Source organism: Pristiophorus japonicus, chromosome 10, assembly GCF_044704955.1.
Source record: "Pristiophorus japonicus isolate sPriJap1 chromosome 10, sPriJap1.hap1, whole genome shotgun sequence".
In the NCBI taxonomy this organism is placed as follows: domain Eukaryota; kingdom Metazoa; phylum Chordata; class Chondrichthyes; family Pristiophoridae; genus Pristiophorus; species Pristiophorus japonicus.
This window is the reverse complement of record NC_091986.1, coordinates 22,959,418-22,971,606: the sequence shown is the minus strand read 5'-3', so window position 1 is coordinate 22,971,606 and position 12,189 is coordinate 22,959,418.

The window sequence follows — 12,189 nt, the reverse complement described above, 5'->3', positions numbered from 1 at the left end:
AAGTCCAGAACCAGGGGACACAGTCTAGGATATGGGGTAAGCCATTTAGGACTGAGATGAGGAGAAACATCTTCACTCAGAGAGTTGTTAACCTGTAGAATTCTCTACCGCAGAGAGTTGTTGATGCCAGTTCATTGGATCTATTCTAGGGGGAGTTAGATATGGCCCTTACGGCTAAAGGGATCAAGGGGTATGGAGAGTAAGCAGGAAAGGGGTACTGAGGTGAATGATCAGACATGATCTTATTGCATGGTGGTGCAGGCTTTCAGATTGTTTCTACCATTCATTTTTTAATACCTTTAGCAGTTCAAACTTTATTTTAACTGGATATATTTTTTTAACTCTTCTCTTTTTTTCTTTTGGAGTGGTTGCAAAGGTAATTTTTTAATGTTGCTTCATGCTGCTGTCACATAATGTTATGTCATGTGCTGTTACACCCACATCGCCATCTACAGGTGGAACTTTTTTAAAAACATGCAATAAATAATTAACCTGTCAGTTACTCCAGTTTAATTTACATTTATATCCCTTTCTCTCCTCTGCTAAAAACATTTACTACATTCTGGAAAGCAAAAGTATTCCCCAGCTTCTTTTCAGCAGTTCCAACCAGCCCCCACTACAAACTCCGTTCCCTCGCTATTGATTCCATCCCCATTCCCGGCCACTGTCTCAGGCTGAAGCAGACCATTCACAATTTCTGCGTCTGATTCGACCCTGAGCTGAGTTTCCAACTCCATGCACTTTCCATTGCAAAGACCAACTACTTACTCCTCTGTAGCAAGAGTAAATGGTTACACTCTCACCTCTGTTGCTACCCCAGCCCACCTGCTATCGAAACCCTTATTCATATCGTTGTCACCTCCTGATACAACTATTCCAATGCTCCCCTGGCTGTCCTCCCATTCGCCACCCTTCTTAAACTTTAGTTTGTCTAAAACTCTGCTGCCCGTATCCTATCCTGCACCAAGTCCCGCTCACCCATCATCACCCCTGTGTTCGATAACTTACATTGACTAATTTAAAATTCTCATTCTTATGTTTAAACCCCATAATGGATTCATCCTTCCTATCTCTAATTTACTCCAGCTCAACAACCCTCAGAGAACTCTGTGTTCCTGCAACTTTGGCCTCTCGTGCTCCTCAAAATCTCTTTGCTCCACCATTGGCGAACATGTCTGCAGCAGTCTAGCCCCGAAGTTGTGGAAACCTCTCTCTAAAGCCCTCTGCCTCTCCATCTCTCTCTCTCCTCCTTTAAGACCCTCCTTAAAAATGCACATCTTTGACCAAGCTTATGGTCACCCCTCCGAATATCGTCTTCTTTGGCTCGGTATCAATTTTGTCTGATTATGCCTTTGTAATTGCAATGGCTATTATCTTCTGACAGTTATTGTCAGTGGACTACTTGACTGTGGAAGGCACCAAGCCCAACCCAGACCTCTTCCAGTATCTCCACAGATGTGCTTCCAGCAAACGTCATTAGATAGTAATCATAAGAACTTCCCTAATCGCCCTTTCCTAATTCTGGATCAGTGTAAGCAATTGCCACTGCCCCAGTTGAGATCAGCTAGAATGAAACTCAATTGTCCTTCCCTTCCTATTTAATATCTGGCATTCCGTACAGACACTTGTGCTGGAGGTTATGTGATTATGCTTGTAGCTGAAGGATTGCTACACGCTACAATCCTGAGGGGTTTTGAGATTTACAGGGTTCTGAGAAGCACACACAAACTATGCTATTAACATGATACAGCTGGCTGGAGAGAACCATTTGTATATTCTTGATTAGCTCCCAGTTTATGAGGCGTGAGCTTGAGATTTTTGTTGGTGTTCAGCTCCCTGCTGCTTAACAAACCAGGTCCATCGAAACATTTTCAGCTCACTGAGCAGTGATGCCTTCTTTAAACCTGCAGTGTAATCAAAATGTAAATAAAACTGGAGTAACTGACAGTGCAAACAAGTCAATTATTTACTGCATTTAAAAAAAAAAATTCGGGATGGCATCACATGGCCCTATTTTCTAAGAGACAGCTGCAGAAATATGGCAACCGAGTTTGAAATTGCAGTTGTAAGTGACTTGGAGAGAGTATTTTAAGGGGCAGCTGAAGCAGGATGTGGGGTTGGAAGGGGGTAGGGCAATGTGGATGGTGAGGGATACAAGAAAGTGATTGAAGAACGCTTTATCAGTGATTGAGACCATGGGAGCAGAGAGGCCACAGGAGAAGAGGAGGGCAGTGAATTCAGAAGAGAGAACGGGCAAGGGGAGCCGAGATAAAGATTGGAATCGGCTGGATTAGGAGTTGCTTAGTGCAGTTGCTGAGGGAGGAAAGGAGGGAAGATATCTCTGGAAGAACCTTTAGGGGGTGCGGGGGGCAGGGGGGTGGGATGGGATGGGATGGGATTACTAAACAACAAGGATTTTAAAGGAGAGGCAAGCGAGGTGGAACAAGGTGAGGTGCTGGAAGGAGGAGAAGGTACCAGAGGAGTAGGAGAAGAGACCAAGGTGTCGATTGGTGATATGGCCCACAGCTTAGCACCAAAGTTGGACAGTATGGGCAGGTAGTGGATAATATGCCAGGCAGGGAGACTTCGGCATGGTGTCACAACCTGTGAGCCATGTTTCAGTCAAAGCCACGATGCCAATGCAATCATCCCTAATAAGCTCATGTTGTCAAGGGCCTTGTTCGTGAGGGAACAGACATTCTGGAGGGACATGCAGAGTGGGGCAGTGCAGGTTAATCCACTGGCAGAGTCCAAAGTGTGCAGGCAGCAGGTGCACCAAACAGTAGGCCCGCCTTTGGGCCTCAGGCCTCATTATCATTTGTTGTGTGAGCTGCCAACCTCTATCGCACCTTCACAAGCATTTGCCTCGCCGGCAGCAGCCCAGAGATAAGTCCCGGGAGGAGGTTCCCGTGAACAACGGGAGGATGGGCGGACATCCTGAAAACTATGGAGTTGGGGGGAGGGGGACTCCTGCTCCACCTCGCTCCACAGGAAGGTTTCTTATTCTAATACGTAACTTTCGTTGGTGGCCTCTGAAGAATCCTGAGTCAGGTATGCCTGAGGCCTGCCCCTGCTCATCACTGAACAATTTCTGTTAGGGGACCTAAACCAGGCATTAGATCCCTCATTTGCATATGTAAGCAACCTAATACTTGTTTTAGACAGCTGCCAGGGATGCCTAAAAAAATGGCCCATCCCAATTTTGGGTTAGATATTTTTCAGCGCAGGACATTGGGGCCTGAAATCGGGCCTCATAATGCCCGTTTTATGCCCGTAAAATGGATGCAACAAAGTCCAATAGTGTTTTTTTTTAGCATTTATTGTTAGACCCTAAGTACATCCATCCATATTGTCATTCACTTTGTACATGAAATAGGCAAGGATTAACTTGGAAAAAGCGAAGGATAGGACTATGCTAACTGCTCTCTTGCACATAGGATTCTTTGAATGAAACTTCTGTATTACTATATGACTGGATATGTTACAAAATAAATGCTACCATTGTGCATCAAAATGCTTTAAACCTGCCAGTTATAGCACCATAGATCTTATGAACATTAAACCGTTTAAAGGAGATATAGGGCAAAGAGTCATTCAAGATACAGTATTATAAGCTGTTATGTATGTAAACATTGTAACTGTGTAAGACATGCCACCAGAGGGCGCAACTGTTGGAGGCCCAAGGGTCACCTGCACACCTCATGCAAGGGAGTATAAAAGGTTGTCTGCCATTCTGCTTAGGCACTCTGGAGTTGTATTAAAGAGACTAAGGTCACATCAGTTTTAGCTCAGAGTAATCAGTCTTGTGGAGTTCTTCCATATTTAATAATTGCCGACGAGTAACAGATTACGAACTTTCACGTGGTCATGGCTGCCGTTGGTATTTTAGAGAAATTTGTAGACAGTGATGATTGGGAAGCCTTCGTTGAGCATCTCAACCAGTACTTCGTGGCCAACGAGCTGGATGGGGATGATAAAACGATCAAGCGCAGGGCGATTCTCCTCACCGTGTGTGGGCCCACAATATACGGCCTCATCAGAATCTGCTAGCATCAGAGAACCCAGCAGAGAAGACATATACAGAGTTGTGTACGCTGATTTGGAACCATCTCAAGCCGAAGGAGAGGGTCTTAATGGCCAGGTGTCGCTTCTACACGCACCACCGCTCCGAGGGCCAGGACGTGGCAAGTTATGTCGCCGACCTGAGACGCCTTGCAGGAACTTGCAAATTTGCTGGATATTTGGGAGAAATGCTGCGGGACTTTTTTGTGCTTGGCATCGGCCACGAGGTCATTCTTCACAAGCTGCTGACCTGAGCAAGGCCATCACGATAGCCCAGGCATTCATATCCACGAGCGATAATACCAGTCAGATATCTTCCCAGCATCGAAGCTCACCGGCAAGTACTGTGCATAAAATAATGTCGCTAGCAGGCAGAACTGCATATGGCAGGGTCTACACATCTGCAGCTACAAGACCTAGGATGATTCAGAGTCCGCCATGGGGCATGAATGCAAATCCATTAGCACCATGTTGGCGCTGCGGGGGTAATCATCGAGCCCATCAATGTCGATTCAAGCACTACGTGTGCAAAGGCTGCGAAACAATGGAGCACCTCCAGCGAATGTGCAAGAGTGCTGCGACTCACCACGTGGCAGAGTCGGCAGAGGATGATCGATCGGCGTGGATCACACAGAACAAACAAGAGAGGCAACTCAACCTGAGGAAGAAATGTATGGGGTACACACCTTCACCACCAAGAGCCCTCCTATCATGCTGAAAGTCAAATTGAACAGTATTCTGGTATCAATGGAGTTGGACACGGGGGGGCGAGTCAGTTAATTATGAGCCAGAAGGCTTTTGAGAAACTGTGGGGCAACAAGGCACTAAGGCCCAAACTGAGCCCGATTCAGACAAAGCTGCGCACCTACACCAAAGAGCTCATACCAGTCATTGGTAGTGCGGCAGTTAAGGTATCGTACGATGGAGCTGTGCATGATTTATCACTGTGGATTTATCAGGCAATGGCCCAACGCTATTTGGCAGGAGCTGGCTGGGAAAGATTCGATGAAACTGGGACGAAATCAAAGCACTATCTTCAGTGGATGATGCCTCGTGCACCCAAGTGCTGAGCAAGTTTCGGTCGCATTTGAACCAGGCATCGGCAACTTCACAGTTACCAAGGTGCAGATCCATCTAGTCCCCGATGCAAGGCCCATTCATCACAAGACTCGAGTGGTTCCATATATGATGAGGGAGAAAGTCGAGATCGAACTGGACAGACTTCAACGAGAGGGAATCATATCACCAGTCAAATTCAACAAGTGGGCCAGTCCAATTGTTCCAGTGTTGAAATGCAATGGCACGGTCAGAATCTGCGGAGACTACAAGGTAACGATCAAACGAGTCTCGTTACAAGGCCCGTACCTGCTACCCAAGGTGGATGACCAGTTCGCAACGTTAGCCGGGGGCGGGGGGGGGGGGTGGAGAGTCTCGTTCATCAAGTTGGACCTAACCTCCTCCTTCATGACACAGGAGCTGACTGAATCTTCAAAAAGATTGACATGCATCAACACGCACAAAGGGCTGTTTATATACCATAGGTGCCCTTTTGGTTTTCGCTCAGTTGCTGCCATCTTCCAGAGGAACACGGAGAGTCTGCTGAAATCGGTTCCGCGCACCGTCGTGTTTCAAGACGACATCCTGATCACCGGTCGTGACACCACCGAACACCTGCACAATCTGGAAGAGGTTCTAAGTCGACTCGACAGAGTGCGACTCAGGCTGAAACGCTTCAAGTGTGATTTCTTGGCGCCAGAGGTCGAATTTTTGGGAAGAAAGATTGCGGCAGATGGCATCAGATCCAAGGACTCAAAGACAGAGGCCATCAAGAAAGCACCCTGACCACAGAATGTGACGGAGCTGTGTTCATTCCTGGGACTCCAATTATTTTGGTAACTTTCTACCCAGGTTAAGCACTTTGCTGGAACCATTGCACATGTTGCTACATAAGGGTGATGACTGGGTTTGGGTAAATCTCAAGAGACAGCCTTTGAGAAGGCTAGAAAACTACTTTGTTCTAATAAGTTACTTGTACTGTATGATCCGTGTAAACGATTAGTGCTAGCTTGTGATGTATCTTCGTACGGGGTCGGCTGTGTGTTACAGCAAACCAATGTATCGGGCAAACTTCAACCGGTTGCATACGTGTCTAGCAGTCTGTCCAAGACTGAAAGAGCCTACAGTATGGTTGAGAAAATGGTGTTAGCATGTGTATATGGGGTTAAGAAAATGAACCAATACCTATTTGGACCTCGGTTTGAGCTTGAAACTGACCACAAACCGCTCATTTTGCTCTTTTCAAACAGCAAAGGTATAAACACCAATGCTTCATCCCGAATCCAAAGATGGGCACTAACATTGTCCGCCTATGACTATGTTATCTGCCACAGACCAGGCACGGAGAACTGTGCTGATGACCTCAGTCGGCTAACATTGCCCACTACCGGGGTGGAAATGGCGCAGCCCGCAGACTTGCTTCTGGTCATGGATGCTTTTGAGAGCGATGGGTCACCCATCACCGCTCGCCAGATCAGGACCTGGACCAGCCAGGATCCTGTGCTATCACTTGTAAAACATTGCGTCCTCAATGGGAGCTGGTCGGCAAGATGAAATTAAGCCGTTTCACCGACGCAAAGATGAAATGTCCATCCAGTCGGATTGTCTCTTATGGGGTAATCACGTGGTTTTGCCAAAAAAAGGCAGGGAAACGTTTATATACGACCTACACAATACCCACCCAGGCATAGTCATGATGAAGGCTATAGCCAGGTCGCATGTTTGGTGACCCGGCATTGACTCAGACTTAGAGTCAGGCGTACACCAGTGCAACACGTGCTCACAATTGAGCAATGCACCAAGTGAAGCTCCATTGAATCTGTGGTCATGGCCCTCCAAACCGTGGTCAAGGATCCACGTAGATTTTGCTGGCCCCTTTCTCGGAAAGATGTTTTTAGTTGTATAGGACGCTTACTCTAAATGGATTGAATGCGTAATCATGTCATCCAGCACATCCACTGCCACCATTGAAAGCCTCCGGGCTATGTTCGCCACCCATGGCTTGCCCGACGTCGTTGTCAGTGACAATAGACCGTGTTTCACCAGCTCGGAATTCAATGAGTTTATGACCCGCAATGGCATCAAGCATGTCAGGTCTGCCCCGTTTAAACCCACATCCAACGGTCAAGCGGAACGGGCAGTCCAAACTATCAAGCAGAGGTGAAACGTGTGACGGAAAGCTCCTTGCAGACCCGCTTATCTCGGGTTCTGCTCAGCTACCAGACGCGACCCCACTCGCTCACTGGGGTTCCCCCTGCAGAATTGTCAAAACCAGGCTCTCCCTAGGCCACCCGGATTTAAATGATCATGTGGAAACCCGGCGTCACCGGCAAAACATGTTCCACGATTGCGCAGCTGTATCGTGTGACATTGATGTCAACAACCTTGTGTTTGTCCTTAATTATAGTCATGGTCCTAAATAGATCGCTGGCATTGTCTTGGCCAAGGAGAGGAATAGCATGTTTATAGTCAAACTATTGAATGGACAAACATGCAGAAAGCATTTGGATCAGACAAAACTGCAGTTCACCGACAACCAGGAACAACCTGAAGAGGACATCACCATCATCGATCCACCAACACACACCCAACCAGCAATCGACCTCGCTGTCAATAAAGAGGATGAACCCACCTTTCCCAACAGTCCTGTCAGACCAGCCATGCCATGCCAGAGTTTGAACTCAGATGATCAACCAGGGAGCATAGGGCCCCAGATCGTCTCAACTTGTAAATAATTTGTATCAAAGACTTTGGGGGGGGGAGTGATGTTATTTATGTAAACATTGTAACTGTGTTAGACTTGCCACCAGAGGGCGCAACTGTTGGAGGCCCAGGGGTCACCTGCACACCTCATGCAAGGGAGTATAAAAGGTTGTCTGCCATGCTGCTTAGGCACTCTGGAGTTGTATTAAAGCGACTAAGGTCACTTCAGCTTTAGCTTACAGTACTCAGCCTTGTGGAGTTCTTCCATACTTAACATAAGCTTTCTTAACACTGAGGTTAAGTTATGTTAAATTATCTTTAAAAGCATGAGAATTAGAAGCAGGAGTAGGCCATTCAGCCCCTCGAGCCTGCTCCGCCATTCAATGAGATCATGACTGATCTACCTCAACTCCACTTTCCTGCACTATTTCCATATCCCTTGATTCCCTTAATATCCAAAAATCTATCAATCTCTGTCTTGAATATACTCAAAGACTGAGCCTCCACAGCCCTCAGGGGTGGAGAATTCCAAAAATTCACCAGGCTCCGAGTGAACAAGTTTCTCCTAATCTCAGTCCTAAATGGCCGACCCCTTATCCTGAGACCGTAATCCCTGGTTCTAACGGCTGCTGTGCTCCTGGCTCGGGGGCTCTCCCTTTTGGAGATTTTCTTTCTGGTCTCGAGAACAAGCACTTGGAGTTGTTTGCGCTGCCAAACTGTTGACATCAAACGTCAGTAAAGAGACACCTCTTTACACGGGAAGGTGGTTGAGGAAAAGGCCAAGCTGCCTCACTGATCTGTGCAAAGCAGAGCTGAAGGGCGCCAGGAAGCTGCCAAGTGGTTTCCCTGTATATCTGCCGTGCAGGAGTTCAGATAAATAAAAGAACTGTCACACTGCCACTTTTGTCTTTGTGCAGAAAAACAGTCTAATCGGGCTGCGTTATTGTACGTGTAATCTTCCTTTCAGTTCTACTGGCTGCAAGCCGCCCATTCTTTCTCAATGAAAGACAAGTCATTCATCCTCAACACAAAAATGAATGTAAATAAAGGATGTTAATTGCTAATTGCTATTATTAATATGGTCTGATGCAGCTTTCTGTCCTTCCCTTTAATTGTGACATAAAACCCTGTAGTAAAATGTTGGGCCATGACTGAGACTGATAACTGTGGGATACACAATTACTCGAAATAGTTGTCAGGATGCATTGTACTAGACAGTGTCTGTAAAGGCTGAACCCATTTTTTTCAAATGCCTGCAGGTCTTGTCAAGTACAATAATGTATTCTATTGTAGAATTGACACCTCTTTTTTTGCCATAAATTGCCTCAAATGTTGTATTTTTGCTTTACAGATTAGAACCACTTGTTTTGTTTAAACAATGTCACATTTCATCCCAAATCATATTTATTTTGCAATTTTTTTTTAATGTCAACGACATAGCCTAATGTGTGGCATACACCTCATGAAAGATTGTAGTTACTCACAAAGATAGCTTAAGGACAATTCCACATTATTTAAGTAACAATTCTGGCTAGATTATTGGATGGGAAAGGCTTTCACTAGTCAAGGGCCACCATGAGGAATAAGGCCCAGAAACTATTATTGTGGGCCCATAAATAAGCACAATATAAACTGTGGCTAGTAATTCATTTAATAGTCATTAATAGGAAACTGATCATAGAAATCTGATATTAAGAGTTTAAATCTATAAATTATTATTCAATCAGAAAATGATGTCCAAATATGCAGTGAATTATGTAATAAATGTCTTGCATGGAGGGTAATACAAGACAAATAAAGTGGAGACTATGGGGGATATTGGGGGGGGGTGGGGGCAGGGGCTAACAAGGCAAGGGAATACACAATAAACAGTCAGACACTGAGAAGTGTAGAAGAACAAATGGACCTTGGAGTGCATGCCCACAGATCCCTGAAGGTAACAGGCCAAGTAGATCAGGTGGTTAAGAAGGCATACGGGATACTTGCCTTTATTAGTCGAGGCATAGAATATAAGAGCAGGGAGGCTATGCTTGAACTGTATAAAACACTAGTTAGGGCACAGCTAGAGTACTGTGTGCAGTTCTGGGTACCACATTACAGGAAAGATATGATTGCACTAGAGAGGGTACAGAAGAGATTTATGAGGATGTTGCCTGAACTGGAGAATTTTAGCTATAAGGAAAGATTGAATAGGCTGTAATTGGTTTCTTTGGAACAGAGGAGGTTAAGGGGAGACCTAATTGATGTGTATAAAATTATGAGAGGCCTAGATAGAGTGGATAGGAAGGATATAGAATCATAGAAACATAGAAAATAGGTGCAAAAGTAGGCCATTCAGCCATTCGAGCCTGTACCACCATTCAATAAGATCATGGCTGATCATCACCTCAGTACCCCTTTCCTGCTTTCGCTCCATACCCCTTGATCCCTTTAGCCGTAAAGGCCATATCTAACTCCCTCTTGAATATATCCAATGAACTGGCATTAACAACTCTCTGCAGTAGAGAATTCCACAGGTTAACAACTCTTTGAGTGAAGAAGTTTCTCCTCATCTCGGTCCTAAATGGCTCACCCCTTATCCTTAGACTGTGTCCCCAGGTTCTGGACTTCCCCAACACTGGGAACATTCTTCCTGCTTCTAACCTGTCCAATCCTGTCAGTATTTTATATGTTTCTATGAGATCTCCTCTCATTCTTCTAAACTCCAGTGAATACAGACCCAGTCGATCCAATCTCTCCTCATATGTCAGTCCTGCCATCCCGAGAATCAGTCTGGTGAACCTTCGCTGCACTCCCTCAATAGCAAGAACATCCTTCCTCAGATTAGGAGACCAAAACTGAACACAATATTCCAGGTGAGGCCTCACCAAGACCCTGTACAACTGCAGTAAAACCTCCCTGCTCCTATACTCAAATCCCCTAGCTATGAAGGCCAATGCCATTTGCCTTCTTCACCACCTGCTGTACCTGCATGCCAACTTTCAATGACTGATGTACCTTGATACCCAGGTCTCATTGAACCTCCCCTTTTCGTAATCTGCCGCCATTCAGATAATATTCTGCCTTCGTGTTTTTGCTACCAAAGTGGATAACCTCACATTTATCCACATTATACTGCATCTGCCATGCATTTGCCCACTCACCTAACCTGTCCAAGTCACCCTGCAGCCTCTTAGCATCCTCCTCGCAGCTCACACTGCCACCCAGCTTAGTGTCATCTACAAACTTGGAGATATTACACTAAATTCCTTCATCTAAATCATTGATGTATATTGTAAATAGCTGGGGTCCCAGCACTGAGCCCTGCGGCACCCCACTAGTCACTGCCTGCCATTCTGAAAAGGACACGTTTATCCCGACTCTCTGCTTCCTGTCTGCCAACCAGTTTCTATCCACATCAAGACATTACCCCCAATACCATGTGTTTTAATTTTGCACACCAATCTCTTGTGTGGGACCTTATCAAAAGCCTTTTGAAAGTCCAAATACACCACATCCACTGGTTCTCCCTTGTCCACTCAACTAATTACATCCTCAAAAAAATTCCAGAGGATTTGTCAAGCATAGTTTCCCTTTCATAAATCCATGCTGACTTGGACTGATCCTGTCACTGCTTTCCAAATGCACTGCTATTTCATCGTTAATAATTGATTGCAACATTTTCCCCACTACTGATGTCGGGGTAACTGGTCTATAATTCCCCATTTTCTCTCTCCCTCCTTTCTTAAAAATTGCTTCCAACCTTTTCCCTTGAGTAGAGGGGTTAATAACCAGTGGGCATAGAGTTAAAGTAAGCGGTAGGAAGTTCAGAGGGGATTTGAGGAGAAATGCTTTCACTCAGAAGGTGGTGGGGGTCTGGAACTCACTGCCTGAAATGGTGATAGAGGCAGAAACCCTCACCACATTTAAAAAGTACTTGGATATTGTAAAGTCCTTACACAATACCACAAATCCACATGAAGCACATTCTATGGACAAGGTCACACTGTGACCTGCACCTTTATTCACAGGACCAAGAAGTGATGACCCTGCGTGGGACCTCCCTTTATATGGATGACCAGGTGGGGAGTGTCTCCTACAAGTTCACCCCCTGTGGTCAAGGTGTGCAATTCTCAAGTATATACAGTATTGCATGAAGGTTATATACATGACATCATCCCCCAACCCGCCTTCTCCTCAACGTCTTATTGGGATCACATGTTAAGTCTTTCGGGTGGACTACACTCTCTCGTGGAGCGCCGCAGTTAGGGCTCCGGCGTTTGAGCCTTGGCCTGCCTATCTGTCCCCTGTGGTGATTCCGGCCTGTCCGGGCTGACCGCAGGGACTGTGCCTACTGCTGGTTGTTCTTGTTGCTCGTTCACTGGCGGT